This window comes from Scyliorhinus canicula, chromosome 9 (genome assembly GCF_902713615.1).
Source record: "Scyliorhinus canicula chromosome 9, sScyCan1.1, whole genome shotgun sequence".
NCBI classification, from domain to species: Eukaryota; Metazoa; Chordata; class Chondrichthyes; order Carcharhiniformes; family Scyliorhinidae; genus Scyliorhinus; species Scyliorhinus canicula.
This window is the reverse complement of record NC_052154.1, coordinates 81,725,199-81,746,410: the sequence shown is the minus strand read 5'-3', so window position 1 is coordinate 81,746,410 and position 21,212 is coordinate 81,725,199. Positions and strand designations below refer to the sequence as shown.

General features: G+C 50.9%; 2 protein-coding genes across 3 annotated transcripts in view; one reads left to right on the top strand and one right to left on the bottom strand.

Moving 5' to 3' along the window:
- LOC119971478 (anillin-like) overlaps window positions 1-21,212 on the bottom strand; it is a 170,516-nt gene that overhangs the window by 132,682 nt on the left and 16,622 nt on the right. The gene's annotated exons all lie outside the window — the stretch shown is intronic.
- The window catches only part of LOC119971480 (uncharacterized protein KIAA0895-like), a 144,079-nt gene continuing 135,668 nt past the window's right edge, over window positions 12,802-21,212 (top strand). For both annotated transcript variants that reach the window (XM_038807059.1, XM_038807058.1), the window contains exons 1-2: window positions 12,802-12,966; window positions 18,179-18,283. The gene's annotated coding sequence lies outside the window, so the exon portion shown is untranslated. The remainder of the gene's footprint in view (window positions 12,967-18,178; window positions 18,284-21,212) is intronic.

Below are 21,212 nucleotides of genomic sequence, written 5' to 3'. Positions count from 1 at the left end.
GCGGATCCTGCTGGGATGGAGAGCAGCCTCTACACCCTGTGCCCTGGCGTGGTGGGGGGACCTGTTGGAATACTTGACCCTTGACAAGGTTAAGTTTGAACTGAGGGGAAGGACGGAGGGGTTCTACAAGTCATGGTCATTATTCATTATGCACTTTCAAGAACATCGAACATTAGTTGGGGGGGGGATGGGTGGGAGGGTTGGGGAGAGGGGGGCTGTGTGTATTGGGGTGACTATGGGTAATCCCTGATTCCTTTTTGTCATTTGTTTATGTAAACTTTCGGGCTCATGTTTGGGGTTTGGTGGAAGGATGGGATCATTGTTATTGGGATTGACATATTTGTTGCTGATTATTGTTTATTGTTGTTGGGTGTAAATTTGGGAGAAAATGTGAAAAAGGAGAATAAATTTTTTTTAAAAAAAAGTGGGCGAAATTCTCCCCCCCCCACGACGGGTGGGAGAATAGCGGGAGGGCCTTCCCGACTTTTTTGACGCCCTCCCGCTATTCTCCCCCCCCCCCCGCCGAAATCCCGACACGAATCGCTGCCGCCGTTTTTTTACGGCCGGCAGCGATTCACAGCTGTTAGAAGGGCCGAAGTCCCAGCCCTTTACGACTTTTTTACGAACGGCAAACACACCTGGTCCTGCCGTTCGTAAAAACGTCGTGACCACCTGGAAAAAAATAACCATGGCACCGATTGGCACGGCAGTACCACGGCCGTGCCAAGGGTGCCATGGGCCCGCGATCGGTGCCCACCGATCGCGGGCAGCGGGCCCGATGCCCGCGCACTATTTGTCCTTCCGCCGCCCCGCAGTATCAATACGCGGGGCGGCTGAGGGGCAACCCGGACCGCGCATGCGCGGGTTTCGCGCAAAAACGCGATGACGTCACCCGCGCATGCGCGGGTGGAGTCTTCCCACCTGCGCATGCGCGGCTGACGTCATATGACGCGTCAGCCGGCGCTAAGTCCGACAAGCGTGCTTAACGATTTTCGTTAAGCCCGACTTGTCGGAGCCTCCGACGTCGGGCTGCTAGCCCCGACGGGGGACCAGAATCGGTCCCCCGTCGGGAAGGGGCGCGATGCCGTAAAACCCGCCCGGGTTTTACGGCAGTTTGACGATTTCTCCCGTTTTGGGAGAATTTCGCCCAGTGTCTTTGGATGCATGACTATTTTAAAGACACCCTAAGGCCCAGATTATGGTGTAGGCTCAGGAAAATCCAACCTATGCACATCTGCTCCTTCTGAAATGCACACACGATCCATCTTTATATTTGCCTGAGATTTTTGTCTATTTACACAAGGCTCTCATGTGCAGTGCATTTACTGGGACTGCCCAAGGGAGAAGAGGGAGCATTTTCTGGGCCACAAGCGTATGTGAAGAGTTTGGGTGTCGAGGGTGGTTATGTATAAGTTCTCCAACACAGCTGCCCAAGTGGACTAAGACTTTGTGGGGGTCCTGCGCATGCTGTCATTTCTCTCCCCCCCCCCCCCCACTTTGCTAATGATGTCATGTTCCTCCCCTCCGATTTTACACTCTCCTCAGCCTTGGGGATGAAGTCACCCCTGGCAACAGCCATGCATCTCAAGCCCTCCTCTGCCCTGACATGGGGCTTGAGTCACCCCTGCTCCCATCGATGGCCTCGCATCGCTGCTGGCTCAGGAGGCCTGGCTAAGGCCTCGCCTGCCCAGCCCTCCTCAGCCCTGGCCTGAGGGTCGAGTTGCCTCACTGCTCTGCTCGACGACCTCGCCTCACTTTTGGCTGCCTGACTATGGCCTTGCCTGCCCAGCCCTCCTGGCCTGGGGGGGGGGGGGGGGGGAGGTTGAGTTGCCCCTGATGTCCTCAATGTCCTCACTGCTGGCTCAGGTGGGCTGGCTTTGGCCTCACCTGCCAGCCCTCCTCAGCCCTGTCCTGATGCTGAGCCTGTGGAAGAGTGTACCCGGCGCTGATGGAGACGTAACAGTGTGGCCATGACATTCAGAGAGAAATCTCAGCGACACTCCAGAAGGTCCATAGCCAATTTGAAGAGTCCCAGAGGCAACGGGTGCAGGAGATGTCGCCAGCAATGTGGGGCACCGAGGCCAACACTGCTAGGATGGCAACCGCAGTGGAGTGCCTGGTGCACAACCTCGGCACATTAGTGGAGGTGTCCAAGGCGTCGCACAGTCGGTGATGGCCATGGCTGAGGGACGGCATGGTAGCACAGTTGGGGTGGCACGGTTACACAATGGGTAGCACTGTTGCTTCACAGCGCCAGGGACTCGGGTTCGATTTCCGGTTTAGGTCACTGTCTGTGTGGAGTCTGCACGTTCTCCCCGTGTCTGTGGGTTTCCTCAGGGTGCTCCGGTTTCCTCCCATTCTAAAGATGTGTAGGTTTAGCCATCCTAAATTGCCCGTAGTGTCCAAAGGTTAGGTGGAGTTCCTGAGATACATGGAGGGAATGGTGGTGTGGGCTTAAGTAGGGTGCTCTTTCAAGGGCCAACGTGGACTCGATGGGCTAAATGGCCTCCTTCTGCACTGTAAATTCTATGATTATGAATGCCCGGCTCACTGGGGGATGTCATCCAGTACCAGGCTGACCTTGATGAAGTTCTGCGGGACATGTCCTGCTCTCAGTCGCAGGTGGGCATTGCCAAGGCACTGCAGAGCATGTCCCAGTCACTGAGGAGCATCGCCAAAGGCGTCAGCACATTGAGAGTGTGGGAAATTGTTACACACAATAAAGACCCTTGTGCACAACTAGTATGATGCCTCTGGCACTTTCTTCTGCAATGAGGGCCGATCTCAGAATCCTGGGCCTATCTCTCCAGGCATCCCCCTCCCTATGGCACTTACCCGCCCTCCGGCTGTAGACATGTCACTGGAACTGTGTCCCATCCTCTGGGTGTTCAGATGTTTGCTGCTGCATGTATGGTGTTGCCTCCCGCACTATTCAGGCACAGTGTCCAGGCATCAAGGTAGGATCAGGGTGCCAGGCAATGACTACATGGCCCGCCCAACTACGGGACTCCACTTGAGTGTGTGAAGTGCTCACTTAACCAAAATTGCCAATTCCCTATTAGAAATAGCCTTCAGCTGCACGGCCAGTCGATGGGGATTATGGGTGGCCGGTGGGGCAGATGGGCAGAGGCAAGGGTTGCCCCCAGAATGGGTACACATGATCCAGGGGTTGGCATGATGGTGCCTTGCGTGGTTGTCCCCCCCTCCCCCAGAGTTTCCCCCACACTCTCATGACAGCCCACCCCCAGCCGAGTGTCCCCCTACCCCTCCGAGCATTGGGGTGGCAGACCCAGCTCCCCTGGGCTCTTTGCCTGTGAGCAATGATGGCTACTCACCTCCTCGGCTCTCCACAGAAGCCTTTCCACCACGTTCACGTTTTTTCAGAAGGAGTACTAATCAGCGGCAGCATGACCACTTGCTGGGGAGGCTGCTGAATCATGGGATGCCGTTGGATACGGGGTGGCTCCCATTAATTGTATGGAAAAAGGCTTAAGGGGTGATTGGTTTCTTGCCACACTACAGTGAGATCCTGATTTTGCCTCCAGTGCTACAGGAGCGGGCCAGTTGTACTGCAAACTGTTTGGCCCTGACGCGGTTCTCCTTTGTGGCCTCTCCCACTATTCACCAGCCTCGCTTTGCTCAAGCGAGAGCACAACGAGGCCGGAGAATCGCGGCCAATATCTTTGCAAAAAATTGTAATCCTTTAGGTTTGGAAACAAACAAGAAATCACATCTAAGGTGTACGTTGTTCTTGCAGCCTCTTAAAAGTTTGAATCATTCCTGGATTACCTGCTGATCTGAAGCTATTATTCAGATTTTGAAACCAAGTGAGTGTATTCACTGGTGGGTGTATTTGCAGATATCTTCAACACCTCACGTCTCCGCTCCGAGGTCCCTACCTGCTTCAAGAAGACCACCATAATACTAGTACCAAAGAAGAACAAGGTAGCGTGCCTCAACGACTACCGACCGCCTGTTACTACATGGCGTCTGTTACCATGAAATGCTTCGAGCGGCTAGTCAGGAGACGGATCAACGCCAGCCTCCCAGATGGTTTTGATTAATTGCAGTTCGCCTACCGCACCAACCGATCCACAGCAGATGCTACCTCCCTGGCCCTCCAATCAACTCTCGAACATCTTGACAACAAGGATACCTACGTCAGACTGCTGTTCATAGACTACATCTCCGCCTTCAACACCATTATCCCGACAAGACTAATAACCAAACTCTGCAATCTTGGACTTGACCCCTCCCTGTGCAGCTGGATCCTTGACTTCCTCACAAACAGACTGCAATCTGTCAGGATAGGGAACAGCTCCTCCTCCAAAATGGTCCTCAACAGCGGGGCTCCGCAAGGATGTATGCTCAGTCCTCTACTGTACTCCCTGTACACACATGACTGTGTGGTAAGATTTAACTCCAACTCAATCTATAAATTTGCAGATGATACGACGTGTTGTGTCGTATCTCAAACAACGATGAATCAGACTACAGAAGGGAGATAGATCACTTGGTTGCATGGTGTACCGAAAACAACCTCTCTCTAAATGCTGGAAAGACCAAGGTACTGATCATCAACTTCAGGAAGCGTAGCACGATACCCCTGCTTCCCAGTCTACATCAATGGCTCCAAAGTAGAGACGGTCGATAGCGATAAGTTCCATCACCAACAGTCTGTCCTGGTCCACTCACGTTGATGCAACAGTCAAGAAAGCCCAACAACGTCTCTACTTCCTCCAGAAGTTAACGAAATTCGGCATGTCTGCAACGACTCTCACAAACTTCTACAGATGTGCCATAGAGAACATCCTATCCAGGTGCATTATAGCTTCGTATGGCAACTGCTCGGCCTAAGATCACAAGACACTGCAGAGTGTGGTGAACTCAGTCCAACGCATCACCCAAGCTTGCCATCCTCCCATTGATTCTGTATGCACCTCCCGCTACCTCAGGAAGGCAAACAGCATTGTCAGAGACCCCTCACACCCAGGCTTTGCCCTGTTCCAGACCCTTCCATCAGGCAGAAGGTACAGAAGTCTGAAGACACGCATATCCAGACATAGAAACAGCTTCTCCCCACTGTTACTAGACTCCTCAAAGACTCTCCCTGGGAATGATCTGTTCCCTGTAAGAACACTATTCATGATGCCCTATATTGCTCTTGTTTGGCCTTGTTCCGCACTGTAACCAATCACTATTTGTTGATGCACCACTGTCAATGTACTCTGTTGATCATTCTTTTGACTACTGTGTATGTACTGTGTACGTTCCCTTGGCCGCAGAAAAATACTTTTCACTGTACTTCGGTACATGTGACAATAAATATCTATTTATCTATCGAAACCCATCCAAGCATTCATAATAGTTACTACTGTCATAACAAATGCTACCAGCTACAATGCCTGAAACTGACAGGATAGAATGGTGCCCAATTTCCATTTCAAAGTGGAGTCCCTGGTTCTCGATGAAGGAGAGCAGGTGTAGATTTTTTTTCAAACTTTGAAAAGCAGGCATTTTTAAGTTAAAACTGTCAATTTAAATCACAGCACAAAACATGACATCCGAGGCAGACAGGATTTTCTTTTATTTTTTTAAATACTTATGACAGTTGAAGAAGTACTGCCATGCATGACAACAATCCACAATGCTCGTCAATGTAAGGTTGAACATATTTTTGCAAGACAGGTCCCAATGTTGAATTACTGCAATAAAAAGATACATTACAGTACAACATTTAACAGTGACAGTTGATGGTGTCAAAACATTTGATTCTTACCTTTCAAAATATTCCTGATCCTCATCAGGCCTACCCCAGTGGTCAAATACTTCCAAGGGGGTAATTTATTTAAGGCTTAAAAACCCACACAAATACAGTATAGAATCTTAGAATCCCTACATCGCAGAAGGAGGCTAATCAGCCCATTGAGTCTGCACCAACGCTCTGAAAGAGCACCCTGCCTAGTCCCACTCCCTATCCCCTTAATCCCACCTAACCTTTTGGATACTAATGGGCAATTTCACAAGGTCAATCCAGCTAACGTGCACATATTTGGACTGCGAGAGGAAATCGGAGCACACAGAGGAAACCCACGTAGACATGAGGAGAATGTGCAAACTCCACACAGACAGTCACCCAAGACTGAAATTGAACCAAGTCCCTGGCGCTGTGAGGCAGCAGTGCTAACCACTGTGCCACTGTGCTGTGGAAGGAAATATAATTCTCCTATGGCCTACGTAATGGAAATTCCAATTTAGGAAGAGATGCATGTACGTTTTGTACACAAAGCCTTCCCAACCCACGAAAAGCTCACGCAAAGTGATGCGGGGTCAGGAAGGTAGAGGAATACCATTTTTACAGTGAAGACTAAACTAACTCCACTGTTTGGCTCACCGATTCACAACTCCATTGGAAGACAAAAATCTTGTGCCCCTAGCAAATTGTTGCTGCGTTTAATCCATTTCATAAGTGAACCCAGAGTGTTTGAACTGTAAGGGAATGAATGCCATTTTTCACCCTGACTGAAATCCCTGACCTTTCGTAATGCAAAAGAGCCACAAAAAGAAAATTTTTTGCTGAAGTCAGCTGAGCCAATGGTAAGTGCCAGAACTTTGTGACAAGTTTACCAGTCACCGAGAAAAAAAATGAAAGCTAGCTCCCATCCATAATTGACAGGGGAGGGATAGATTGCCCGAGTCCTTCCCAATCAGCACTGAGCACCCACTCAAAGAGGTTTGTCGATTCAAGCTTTCCTTGACCTGAAACCCATGGCAGGGACCATGGGCGGGATTCTCCGATACATGGGCTAAGTGTTGACACGGCATCAAAATAGGAGTGTTCCACGCCGGCGTCAACGGTTGTTTTGGGGCCTGATTCTCTGGTCCACACGGCGGCTAGCACGGGCACGGCGGGAAGCACGGGGGCGTGGCCTCAGAGCAGCATCAGAGACACGGCACCAAGCAATCGACATGGCGTCGCGGTGCGCGTAACACGATGCGAGCGCACAGACCGCCGACGCAGCAAGATGGCGGCACGTCGAGCAGCGCCCCGGTTTACGTACCATGACCTGGCGACGCTTCTGGACGCCCTCGAGGAGAGGAGGGGGCATTTGCAGCCCGGACCCGGCTAGAGGGTCCTAGGCAACGATGCCCTGTGGAGAGAGGTGGGCGTGGCCCTCAGTGCCATCGCGGTGACACATAGGACTGGCGAGCAGTGTCGTAAAGAGGTCAACAACCTATTTAGGGAAGCCAGGGTGAGTACCCAGCAATGTGCCCATGGCACCAACCCCTCTACCCCCCACACATGTAACACCCACCCCCTCCCCTCAGCACTCTCCCCTCAGCACTCTCCCCATAGCCCTTTGCCCTCAGCACTCTCCCCTCAGCACTCTCCCCTCAGCCCTTTCTCCTCATCTCTGTTCCCTCACCCCTTACCGCGACCCACATCCCCGTCCACCTGCCTTACCATGATGGTGTATTGTGTCTTGAAGGGCCACGCGGCAATCAGCCCGGCCCACCTGGCAGACACCGCCCGCAGCAAGCGCCTGGGCGGGCAGCTGACACAGATCAACCGGGCCCACCTGGCTGACAGCACCCGCAGCAAGCGCCTGGGCGGGCAACCCACAGGGACTCCAGCAGCGACGGAGAGGGCAGTTCCAACAACAGCCCTCTGGCCCAATCCAGCGACGAGACCAATATCCAGGAGAGCAGCACACACAGGGCACAGACAGACACAACACAACTACACAGGACACCAGCACACAGGGGGCAGACAGACATGAAAGAACAGAATACAACACCAACATGGAGGAGACGGACAGACAGGACACCGCACCCCAGGGGACCCCCGACTAAAGAGCCAATGAAGCCACTGAGGTTGTGTCACAGCTATCTCCTACACCCTCCGCCATCGCAGAGACTCTCACCTCGGTTGGCCATTTTAGTGATGAGGCTTCTGGGACACTAGCTGGTGCGCACACCGCACAGCCGCTCTGGTACAGCAGGTGGAGGTAGGAGAAGCCAAGGAGCAGGACAGTCGGAGGGCAGCCCGGCCCCAGCAAACAGCTGCCGCCCAGACAGGTCCCGGGTTCCTGGAATTCCCTCACCCACCCATAGACCTGATGCAATCAGGGACCCAGGGACGTGAGAAGGCGGTGACAGCTGGTTTCTAGCACCTGCAGACGCAGGTGGAGGAGTGCAACCGCTTCCAGGAGCAGGAAATGGTGCCAGTCATGAGTGGCGTCCGTGGTGGAGGCAATGGTGGCGACAGTGTCGGGCATGGGTCTGAGTTTACAAGGCCTGAGACTATCTGTGCACGAGGCCTCCGCGACCCAGGACAGGGCTGCCCTCTCACAAGCAGCCATGAGCCAGAGCCAGCTGAACATCGCAGAGACGGTCAACAACCTAGCGTGGCCTCAGCAGGCCATCGCTGAGAGCATCGGCGCCACTGCCCGGGTGCTGGCCGGCATTGTACAGAGCCAGACAGGGATGGCCAGCTTACTGAGCTCTATGGCTGCAAATGTTCAGACCCTGGTCGATACCAGCGTGAGCCTCCAGGACTGGCAGCGCCAGGTGAGGGGGATGCCCCGGTTGCTGGATTCGCTCGCACCCCCATTCCATGGAGAGGCCTGGGGGCCACTGGGCACCCCGAGGGAGGAGAAGGTGCTGGGGCCCGTTCCGAGTCCCCCTGCAGGGGAGGTCCCAGAACTCCATGCCACCTCGGACTGCCCCCCCCCCCCCCCCCCCCCCCCACTGTCCTTGGAGTATCTGGTGGGCAGTGGGCAGAACAGGTTGGCACCACGCCATCCCAATCGCCGAGGTGCAGCCTGGCCCATCCATGCCGGGCCGCCCCATGAAACGGCTGCTGAAGGGGACACTAGTCACAGGGCAGGGGTCACAGGAGTCCGCCTCCAGTTCTGCTGTACCATCTGGGGGAACACCTAGACGTAGTAAGAGGGCCCGTAAGGCCAGAAAGGTAGACACTGAGTAAGTTGGCACGGGTGCAGGGCACAGAATAGTTAAATGGGCTAGGGCACATGTACAGGACATCTGTTATTGAACACCTTTCACACCTATGTAAGCTGCCTCTGTGCTCTGTCCGATGCGTGCGGGGGTGGGGTGGGGACTGGGTGCCAGTGTGGGTGAGGGGTGATGCGATGGAATGTTGAGCTCCGGTGAGTGTGACGTGCGGCCCAGTGCCCCCCACCTCCGTCCCCCAACGGTTCTCCCACCCCAACCTGCCCCCAGCCATAAGACAGGGTCATGAGATGCAGTGTCTAGGCCGCACAGGGAACTATATGTATCGGTCCGCGATGTCGTACAGGGTGTCAGTGGTGGCCCGGATGCACCTGTGCACCGATGGCTGTGAGATGCCAGACGTCCCCACTCGGCAACTGGAATGACCCCGTCGCAAAGAAGTTGAGGGCGACCGTTACGTTGACAGCCTCCGGGAGGGCATGTCCACCCCCAGTCCCACGTGGGGTCAGATGTGCCATATGTTGGCAGATGTGGCCGACGGTCTCCCGGCACATCCGGAGTCTCCTCCTGCACACCCTGTCCGGGAAGTCCTCGAAGGATATGCGGCGCTGGTAAGCATGAGGCCTCATCGGATGCCTCCATGGCTGTGGCACACCCTCCTACTCCTCGTGCTGTGGCTCCCCCACGTCGTGGTGCTCCTCCTGCGCCTCTCGCATGTGAGGCCCTGCGGCCTGGGTGGCTTGAACGTGCCCCACTGCAGCCCACTCCTCTACAGCAGGCTCCGCCGCCTCACTGTCACGCCCCTGCTCCAGCTCCCACTGGGCCTCATGCAGGTCCCCGCCACGGGGACTACAATGCTGGAAGATGGCTTGTACGATTTGCAGGGTGTGTGTGTAGACAGGGTTTCATCATTGGCGTATCCCCCCCTCCACAACCAGGTGACATGGGCTACATGGCCGTACCCGGTTGCCAGCATGCGTCCCACCCCTGCCCCCTCGGTGCCCTGACACCTATCGGCCGTCCCTCCTGCCAGGGCCACTGTCTGGTGGCACTGCCCTCACCGGGGCCTGTCGTGTGTGCCTCCAGCTGGGTGGGGAGGCATGGGGGGTCTGGCACATGTCAGGACAACCACTTGCCGCGATTCTCCGTGCAGTGGGGCGCCATGCGTGCGCGCCCGTTTTATTTCCGCCTCGGAGAATCGCGTCCCGGTGTCGGAGCGGCGTGGCGGGATATGTGCAGGCCCCCGGGGATTCTCCGACCCGGTGCAGGCTTGGAGAATCCCGCCCCATGAGTTCAGCTTGAGATGGTACACCACATCTCACCTCCTGTAGCAGCCTTTGGTAATACCCCAGTCCTAGCTGAGCCAGGAAAGGGCCCTTACTGTCATTACTAGATCTGCAAGTGGCAGGCAATGACATTGCCCATACGACTGATGCAATAACCCAGGAAACAATGGGGACTCTGAAGGATATTGACCAGTAGTTCAGGTTAGAGCTGGGGTTGTTCTTGGGCAAAGGAGATTGAGGGCAATTTATAGCCAAAGTCTGCTGGAATTCCAGAGCAATCTTGGAGCCTGTTTATGAATGAAATACACTTCAATCAAAATGTTCTTTCCTTCCTTTCTTTGCTGGAAATGTTGGTCCTTGATCAGGTATTTTTCCATGGATGCCAGCTAAGGTTTGGCTGCATTGGCCGTACCAATAGTCACTATTATTCAGGCCCACCCATAAACAATAGCTGCCTGAGTGAGGTACAAAAGATAAGCACAAAACCTGAGGGAGGTGGGGTGACTTCGAGACAAAATGAGTCCCAGGAAAATATAAAATGGGGGGGGGGGGGGGGGGGGGGAGATGGGGGGGGGGGGGGGGGGGGGGGGGGGAGTGGTGGTGAAAAGAATCCTTGCGTGTGTTAACTATAAAAGAAAATAACTTCCTGCCTCCTTGTTAACTTCACAGCCTTGCCCACAATATAATACCTTATCCAATTGGAAAGCTAAACAACTTATTCCTAATCTTTTTTTTTAAATAATTTTTATTGAAAAATTTTGAATTTATACAACAATAACGCACCATAGTAAAATACCAAAAATAACAATAATATCAACAATCATAAACATTTGCCCCACCTCCATGAACAACACAGCATTTTAAGAACAACGCAAATTAACACAATATAAAGTTACAGAATAGACACTACAGTAAGGAACACCCCCCCCCCCCCCCACCCCCCCGGGTTGCTGCTGCTATTGACCAAGCTACCTATCTTTGAGCCAGGAAGTCCAGAAAAGGCTGCCATCGTTTATAGAACGATCCTCTCAGGGCAAATTTGACCCTTTCCAATTTTATAAATCCCGCCATGTCACTGATCCAGGCCTCCACACTTGGGGGCCTTGCATCCTTCCACTGTAGCAGAATCCTTCGTCGGGCTACTAGGGACGCAAAGGCCAGGACACCGGCCTCTTTCGCCTCCTGCACTCCCGGCTCTACCGCAACTCCAAAAATTGCGAGTCCCCACCCTGGTTTGACCCTGCATCCAACCACCCTCGACACCGTCCCCGCCACCCCCTTCCAGAATTCTTCCAGTGTTGGGCATGCCCAGATCATATGGGCGTGGTTCGCTGGACTCCCCGAACATCTGGTGCACCTGTCCTCACCCCCAAAGAACCTACTCATCCTAGTCCCGGACATGTGGGCCCGGTGCAGCACCTTAAATTGGATGAGACTAAGCCTCGCACATGAGGAGGAAGAGTTGACTCTCTCCAAGGCATCCGCCCAAGTCCCGTCCTCTATCTGCTCCCCAAGTTCCTCCTCCCATTTAGCCTTCAGCTCCTCCACTGACGACTCCTCCACCTCCTGCATTACCTTATAGATGTCAGACACCTTCCCCTCTCCGACCCACACCCCCGAAAGCACTCTGTCCATTGTCCCCCGCGACGGCAGCAGAGGGAATAACTTATTCCTAATCTTACCCAACATCAAGCTTCAGCTAGGCTGGCTTCCAACTCTTCTCTAATTACAATGAATCATCATACCACGAAGGCGAAAAGGAAGTTGGATGAATTTGAGGCAAATCAGGTTGATGGCCAATATGGGGTGAAATGCCTATAGGTTCAAGGAAGGAAGGCAGACCAAAGGAAGCAAGGAGTTCCATTGGTTGAGATCATAGTAACAGTTGAGTTGAAGTCCGAGATAGTACGAGTCTGGATTCTATCACAGGAAAGATGTAGAGGGCAGGATGAATGCTGAATACATGAATTGTGAATTTAAGTGAAGGAAGTATAATGGGTGTTTAACTGAGTGAAATCAGCCAAGATTATTTTCTTGTCTGTTGTTTCCTCAATTAATGTACTCACAGGCTAATGTGGGTTTTACATGATGAGAACTGAGGAATGGAATGATATGAGTCATCCTTTGTAGTAACGAGGTACTGGCTGAAGGGTTGCACACTCGTGCATAATTCACACAAGGTTGCATTATAATCCACTGCTCATTTGCTGAGCAAAGGAGGAATATGAAGACAGTCTTTCTTAACATAGATTTATTCACAAAAGCTGGAGAACACAGCTACTGACTCCTTATTCCTTCTCCCCACACAAGTGGAAACCAGTTCTTACATATACTTCAGAATAATGTCCTAACCTTTCCCCAAGTGGCAACAATTGCTCTCACTTACAACGAGAGCATGCCCTTCACTGTGACAGGATTGCAACATTAACAGCTGTACATGGCATGCATCCAGAGATATAATGATGGCACAGTCAGTGGTGTATGACTATAGTTTTGTCATCACAATTAGTGATGTTGGGAAGTTTCAACTAAGCAGAGTTCAGTAAAGGGATGGCATTCACCAGCTAGTACATTTGAAGTGATTCCTATACAATGGGACTCTCCTACCTGTTGTCAGGACTCAATGTGATTCGAGAGTACAAGGAGAATCTTAGCTTTGTGCCAGAGAGACTGCAGATCAGGAGACATTGCAAGAATACACCAGGTATAGTGCAGTCTCCTCCAAAATAACTGTCATTCAAAGCAGGGCATTTGCAGTTAGCCCTTCTGCTTAAAAATGAATGACAGGAAATTGTGATGAAATGTCTCACCTTGAAATTTCCTTTCCTCCATTTACGTTCTCAATCCCATTGCCTTCCCTTCCCAGCATCTTCTGAAGGCAACAATCCCCATTGAGGTTTAGTTATTTTCTTGAAGGCAGCAAACCCCACACTAGATTATGATTCAGTCCTCGCCATTTTGTCCAAGCCATCATTATTTTACGGCTTATCTTCAGCCATGGATAGCATCAGGTTCTTCACAGAGCAGAACCAGGTCACTTGGCCCAACTAGTTCATTTATGCTCCACTCCAATCTCTTCCCAAATTACTGTACTTAACTCTATCTGTTTCAATTTTGAATGGCAATCCCAGCATACAGTCTGAGAACTTTTTGGGCACCCATGCTGCTGCCAGTGCTTCCTTCTCAGCTGCAGCATATTGTTTCCTATCTGTGAGTTATCTTAGGTGTAATAAACTGGTCGACATTGATCATCTTTTTGTACTTGGAATACAACTGCACCCAGACCTGCGACGATTTATCTGCTGCTACCATGGTCAGCAGTTCTGGGTTACATCGGTAGTGGGGAAAATGCTTGCGTCTATTTTCAAGGAATTAATAGCGGAACATTTAGAAAGCTTGCAGGATCAGTCAGAGTCAACATGGATTTATGAAGGGGAAATCATGCTTGACAAATTTGTTGGAATTCTTTGAAGATGTAACCAGTACACCAGTTGACAAGGGGGAGCCAGTCGATGTGGTATATTTGGACTTTCAGAAGGAGTTTGACAAAGTCCCACATAAGAGATTATTGTGTAAAATTAAAACGCATGGGATTGGGGGAAATGTATTGAGATGGATAGAAAACTGGTTGGCAGAGAGGAAACAAAGAGTAGGGATTAATGGGTCCTTTTCAAATTGGCAGGCAGTAACCAGTAGGGTACCACAGGGATCAGTGCTGGGACCCCAGCTATTCACAATATATATTCACGATTTGGATGAGGGACAAAATGTAACATCTCAAAGTTTGCAGATGGTACCAAGTTAGGTGGGAGGGTGAATTGTGATGAGGTTGCAGGGATCCTACAGCATGATCTGGACAGGTTGGGCGAATGGGCAAATAAATGGCAGACGCAGTATAATTTGGATAAGTGTGAGGTTATTCACTTTGGAAGCAAAAACAGGAAGGCAGATTACTACCTGAATGGTTGTAAATTGGGAGAGGGAAGTGTGCAGCGGGACCCTAGGTGTCCTTGTGCACCATTCGCTGAAGGTAAGCATGCAGGTGCAGCAGGCGGTAAAGAAGGCTAATGGTATGTTGGCCTTTATTGCGAAAGGTTTCAAGTATAGAAGCAGGGATGTGTTGCTGCAATCGTACAGGGCCTTGGTGAGGCCACACCTCGGGTATTGTGTGCAGTTTTGGTCTCTTTCTCTGAGAAAGGATTTTCTTGCTCTCGAGGGAGTGCAGTGAATGTTTACCAAACGGATTGCAGGGATGGTGGAACTGTCATACGAGGAGAGATTGACTAGGTTGGGATTGTTCTCGCTGGAGTTCAGAAGAATGAGGGGGGATCTCATCGAGACTTATAAAATTTTAACGGGACAAGAAATGGTAGATGCAGGGAAGATGTTGCCAATGACGCGTGTGTCCAGAACCAGGGGTCACAGCCTGAGGATTCAGGGTAAACCATTTTGGACAGATATAAGGAGACATTTCTTCACCCAAAGAGTGATGAGCCTGGGAATTCATTACCACAGGAAGTAGTTGATGCTAAAACTTTGAATATATTCAAGAGGCAGCTAGATATAGCACTTGGGGAGAATGGGATCAAAGGCTATGGGGAGAAAGCAGGATTAGGCTACTGAGTTGGATGATCAGCCATGATCGTGATGAATGGCGGAGCAGGCTCGACGAGCCAAAAGTCCTCCTCCTGCTCCTATCTTCTCTTCTACGTATCTATGTAACTATGTACTGACATTTTAGGAGAAACTGGAAGATATTTGATCTTCTCAAAAACATTTTACTGGTCCACATTACAGCACCACTACTGACCTTATCTCAAGAGTTGCCTCAACGACTCATTGCATGCTGCCAAACCTACACCTTCATTTGGATAATTACTATTTCAGTCAATATTAAGATAGTTAGAGTCTTCCATTACCACTACTCTATAGTTTCAGCACCTCTCTGTAACATCCTTGCAAATTTGTTCCTCTATAACTTTCTCATCAGGTGAGTGGCCGATAGAATACACTCAGTAGTGCCATAACTTGGGGTGGCATGGTGGCGCAGTGATTAGCACTGCTGCCTGACAGCACTGAGGAACCGGGTTCGATCCCAGCCCCGGGTCCGATCCCAGCCCGGGTCACTCTCTGTGTGGAGTTTGCACATTCTCCCCGTGTCTGCGTGGGTCTCACCCCCCACAACCCAAGGATGTGCAGGTAGGTGAACTGGCCGCGCTAATTGTCCCTTAATTGGAAAAAGAAAATAATTGGGCACTCTAAAAAAATTTTTTAAGTAGTGCCTTAACTTTATCAAATAGATTCAGCCCTTGACATCTCCAGGACATTCTCTTTCTCCAGCGCTATAATCATGGAATCTCTGCAGTGCGAAAGGAGGCCATTCGGCCCATCAAGTCTGCACTGACCCTCTGAAAGTGCACTCTACCAAGGTCCACCACCTCGCAAACCCACCTAACCGTTGGACACTAAGGGCAATTTAGCATAGCCAATCCACCTGACCTGCACATCTTTGGACTATGGGAGGAAACCGGAAACCCATGCAGACACGGGGAGGAAGTGCAAACTGCACACAGACAGTCACCCGAGGCCGGAATTGAACCCGGGTCCCTGGAGCTGTAAGGCAGCAGTGCTAACCACCATGTCGCCTATATCCTTAGCTTTCCTGAAAACAATGTATCCAAGAATATTCACAGACATTGTTCAAACTATGTTATAGTTTGTTAAGAACAAAGGAGAATGGAGTATGTAATTCAGCTCAATGAGCCTATTCTACATTAAATCATTGATCAGTATTTGTTTCTTCTTTTTAATTTTGTTCTGTTAATTTATGAGGGGTTTCTCCTTACTGGGTAATGGAATACAATCTAGCACAATCAGCTGTGGAAACAATCTCTTTCTGCTATGGTCAAACAACATGCCTCAGCCCTGACCTCAGACACACAATCCCGACTGGATCAACACAGCAATTTGCTGTTTCTCCCAGCAGCCATCTCTGGAATTTTTTTTCCATGTGCGTTGGATTCAATATTGCGCAGTTGCTTCTACATACAACAATCTGTCCTCACTGCCTCATGATAGCTCATGTTTGCACATTCTTTTACCCATTTTGCTTTTCCAAGGAACTCTCCCTCAGCTCCTTTTACTATTGACGTTCTAGTGATGTTCTGTGTATATTGTTGCTTCTTATCAGATGGCCAAAGTAACACCATTTTGGTTCTAGGTGATGTCTGTCATGCCTCTTCTGAATTTCATTCTACCTGGGACATACTCATTATTCACTCTTTCTTTCCGAGATATTATAAGTATTCTTCTTTTCACAGGTCTCAAGTCTTTTGATCATTTGGTTACCTACAGGTTTCACAGCCATCTGCGAGTATTGACTAAACAAGCATTCAATTACATGTTTTCCTGCACACAGGTCTATGCTTTTTGTTGTTAGAGTTAAATTCTTTTTGTTGAAAGCACCTCTTGCTCTTTCAATTCTTCTGATAACCTTAGTGTCACATTCAGCATTTTCTGCAATGGTGTACACATTTGTCCACATAGGTTTGTTAATATTTATGCAACTTAGTGGCTTGCTAGATCATTTCAGAGGGCATTTAATTTTTTTTTTTTTAATTCAGAGTATCCAATCCTTTTTTCCCCCAATTAAGGGGCAATTTAGCATGGCCAATCCACCTATCCTGCACATCTTTGGGTTTGTAACGGTGAGACACAGGGAGAATGTGCAAACTCCACACGGACAGTGACCCGGGGCCGGGATCGAACCTGGGTCCTTGGCACCGTGAGGCAGCAGTGCTAACGACTGCGCCAACCTACTGCCAACAATGGCATTTAATAGTTAACGACACTACTCTGGGTCTGGAGTCGCAGGTAGGCCAGTGTAGGAAAGGATGGTCGTGCCCTTTCCCCAAAAGACTCTGTTTCCAACAATCTACAAGACTTCAAGGTACTACCGTGGGGCAGCATGGTAGCATGGTGGTTAGCATAAATGCTTCACAGCTCCAGGGTCCCAGGCTCGATTCCCGGCTGGGTCACTGTCTGTGCGGAGTCTGCACGTCCTCCCTGTGTGTGTGTGGGTTTCCTCCGGGTGCTCCGGTTTCCTCCCACAGTCCAAAGATGTGCGGGTTAGGTGGATTGGCCATGCTAAATTGTCCGTAGTGTCCTAAAAAGTAAGGTTAAAGGGGGGTTATTGGGTTACGGGTATAGGGTGGAAACGTGGGTTTGAGTATGGTGATCATTGCTCGGCACAACATCGAGGACCGAAGGGCCTGTTCTGTGCTGTACTGTTCTATGTTCTCTATGTTCTATTTATTTCCAGATTTTTATTAATTGTACTTAAATTCCACCAGCAGTCGTGGTGTGATTTGAAGCCAGGCCCCAAGAACATTAGCCTTGGCCTGCTGGATTACCAGAACAGTGACATTGTCACTATACCACTGCCTCCCCTAGATGACTTTCTTGGTATGAGTGAGATCAGATGGAGAGGAAATGGAAAGTTTATAGCAGGGGAAGAACATGCAACAGTTAATTCAGAGAGTGAGGAGCTATAACTGTGACAATGGATTCTTGATGAAAAAGCAGGTTGATTTCTGGCCTGCCTCTGACAGAATCTCGATGATGACGTTATAAGGAAAGCTTTTCAATCTCAGTGGGAGCAAGGTCTCTAACCCAACGCAAGATCACTCCGAAAAATACCTGGAAAAGTTACATTCTAGCATGAAATTAATTCCAAAATACACCAGGTCAGGTGAAGTGCAAAAGACCATGAGTGACGTGAATGTAAGAGTGTGGGGCATGAGAAAGATTACCCCGTCACAGGGATAATCTGGTTTAGGTACAACAAATCAAGATGGGTTAAAATTCTTATAATTTTGTCAAACGAGCCATTTTATAACAGCGTAACTCTTTTTCAGCAACCTAAAGGAAGACTGCATACATAGAAGATCCCAGCAGATGCCCATCGCAGCCAAACAAATTATATTATGGTGAACCAAAGATTTAGAAGCTGTGTGCAACAAGTAAGAATCTAGCCAGGTGCTGAAATTGGATCAGGCTGCAATGTAGTAATGTCTTTCGTTGTAAAACACAAGAAAAGAAACAAAAAAAAAATTCAAGGAGCATATTAATTAAGATATACTAAAGAACACAGACTACAAAGATACGTTTATTATTGAGGTTTACAATACGTTTGACGTGCTAAACATTGAAAATGTCTTGGATTATTGTCATGTTATCCTTGTGTGTCATGTGCACCTAGACCAGTAGATGGCAATGTTACATCAGATCATTTTCATTGGGACATGGAGACCATTTCATTTCCCATCAGTGAAAGATAAAATTATTTTTTACCATTATAAATGTCACACCTTTCCTACAATAATAACAACTCAACCAGACATGGGGTCCCCGAGCGAGCCATAATTCTTTACTCTTTGATGTGTCTTAAATTGCCTTTTAAGCTGACAACAGAACTGCTCATTTTTAGCCTTTATTGGCCTAATCTAAACCACATGCTAGTTTCCCCTAGCAAAGAGGTCAATTGCGGGGGGCACACTTAAGGTGATGAGGCACTCTCAATTACGACGCGAGTGTGAGGTCGGTAATCAGAGAACAGGACAGCATTCGAGAGAAGTGTGCTCGCCACATGGAGCATTATCCTGGGGGCGGAGTCCCCCAGAGTTCCAAGCTTCTTAAAGGGGCAAGGTATTAAAGGTAAATACCGTTCATCACATTCGCCCCCTGTTTAAAAAAAACACATAGTCCGTCGTGGGTGAAGTGCTTTAAATTATAAGTTCAGTCTTTGTGGTGGTCTGATAGTCCGTGCTGACTTTCGCCACTCCGGTGGTGGCGCCGTGGATGCAGTCGGTTCCGATGGTGGTCTATCCGGGAGCACGGTTGACTGAGCCTTTGCCCGCCTTGGAGGGGAGGGGGGTATCAGGGGTGATTAGGGTGGTCGGTGCCGGCGCCGGCTGGGGGGCAGGGGCCGCTATGGGGGGGGGGCGCTGTCGGAGTCGGCGGTCGGTGCGGGGCAGGCAGCGTCAGTAGAAGGGGGGGGTCGGTGGGGAAAACATTGGGGTCGGTGGGACAGTCGGTGGGGTCGGTGGGAGAGCCAGCGGGTGCCAGGTCTCGCAGGGATACAGTATCTTGCCTGCTGTCGGGGTGCTCGACGTAGGCATATTGAGGGTTTGCATGCAGCAGGTGGACCCTCTCGACTATTGGATCCGTTTTATAGCTCCTCACGTGCCTCCGGAGTAGGACTGGACCCGGAGTCGTCAGCCAGGGTGGAAGCGAGACCCCAGAGGTGGACTTCCTGGGGAAGACAAACAAACGATTGTGAAGGGTCTCGTTCGTGGCCGTACAGAGGAGCGACCTAATGGAGTGCAGGGCATCGGGTAGGACCTCCTGCCAGGGGGCGATAGGGAGACTCCTTGACCGTAGGGCTAGGAGGACAGCCTTCCAAACTGTCGCGTTCTCCCTCTCCACTTGCCCGTTTCCCCGCGGGTTATAGCTCACCGTCCTGCTCGAGGCGATGCCCTTGCTGAGCAGGTACCGACGCAGCTCATCGCTCATGAACGATGTACCCCGGTCACTGTGGATATAAGCAGGGTAACCAAACAGTGTGAAGATGCTGTGCAGTGCCTTGATAACGGAGGCCGAGGTAGTATCGGGGCAGGGGACAGCAAAAGGGAAGCGGGAGAATTCATCGATGATGGTGAGGAAATAGATGTTGTGGTTGGTGGACGGGAGGGGCCCTTTGAAGTCCACGCTTAGTCGTTCGAAGGGCCCAGAGGCCTTTATCAGGCAGGCCTTGTCTGGTCGATAGAATTGCGGTTTGCATTCCGCACAGATTTGGCATGCCTTAGTCATGGCCTTGACCTCCCCTGTGGAGTAGGGTAGGTTGCGGGACTTGATGAAGTGGGCAAGCTGGGTGACCCCCGGGTGGCAGAGGTCATCGTGGATGGATCTCAGGCGGTCCAATTGCCCGTTGGCGCACGTGCCGCGAGACAGGGCATCTGGGGACTCGTTGAGCTTCCCCGGGCGATATTTAATATCGTACGCATAGGTGGACAGCTCTATTCTCCACCTCAGAATTTTGTCGTTCTTTATTTTGCCCCGTGGTGCGTTATCAAACATAAAGGCGACCGACCGTTGGTCGGTGACGAGGGTGAACCTCCTACCGGCTAGGTAGTGCCTCCAGTGTCGCACGGCCTGCACTATGGCTTGTGCCTCCTTCTCGACTGCAGAGTGTCGAATTTCCGAGGCGTTGAGGGTTCGGGAGAAGAACGCTACTGGTCTGCCCGCTTGGTTGAGGGTAGCAGCCAGGGCGACGTCTGATGCGTCGCTTTCTACTTGGAAGGGAATGGCTTCGTCCACCGCGTGCATGGCGGCCTTGATGATGCCGGCCTTGATACGGTCGAAAGCCGACTGGGCCTCATCCGTCGGGGAAAAACCGTGGTCTTAATGAGTGGCCGGGCTTTGTCCGCATATCTGGGGACCCACTGGGCGTAATAGGAGAAAAGCCCCAAGCACCGTTTGAGTGCCTTGAGGCTACGGGGAAGGGGGAGTTCCTTAAGGGGCACATGCGGTCGGGGTCCGGGCCTAGGACCCCGTTTTCAACAACGTAGCCGAGGATGGCTCGCCGGGTTGTGTGGAACACGCATTTCTCTTTGTTGTACGTGAGGTTGAGGGCCCGGGCAGTCTGGAGAAACTTCCTCAGGTTTGCGTCGTGGTCCTGCTGGTCATGGCCGCAGATGGTGACGTTGTCCAAGTACGGGAAGGTAGCCCGTAAGTTGTACTGGTCCACCATTTGATCCATCGCCCTCTGGAAAACGGAGACTCCGTTTGTGACACCAAAAGGGACCCTGAGGAAGTGAAACAGCCGACCGGCTGCTTCAAAGGCCGTGTAGGGGCAGTCCTCTGAGCAGATAGGGAGTTGATGATAGGCCG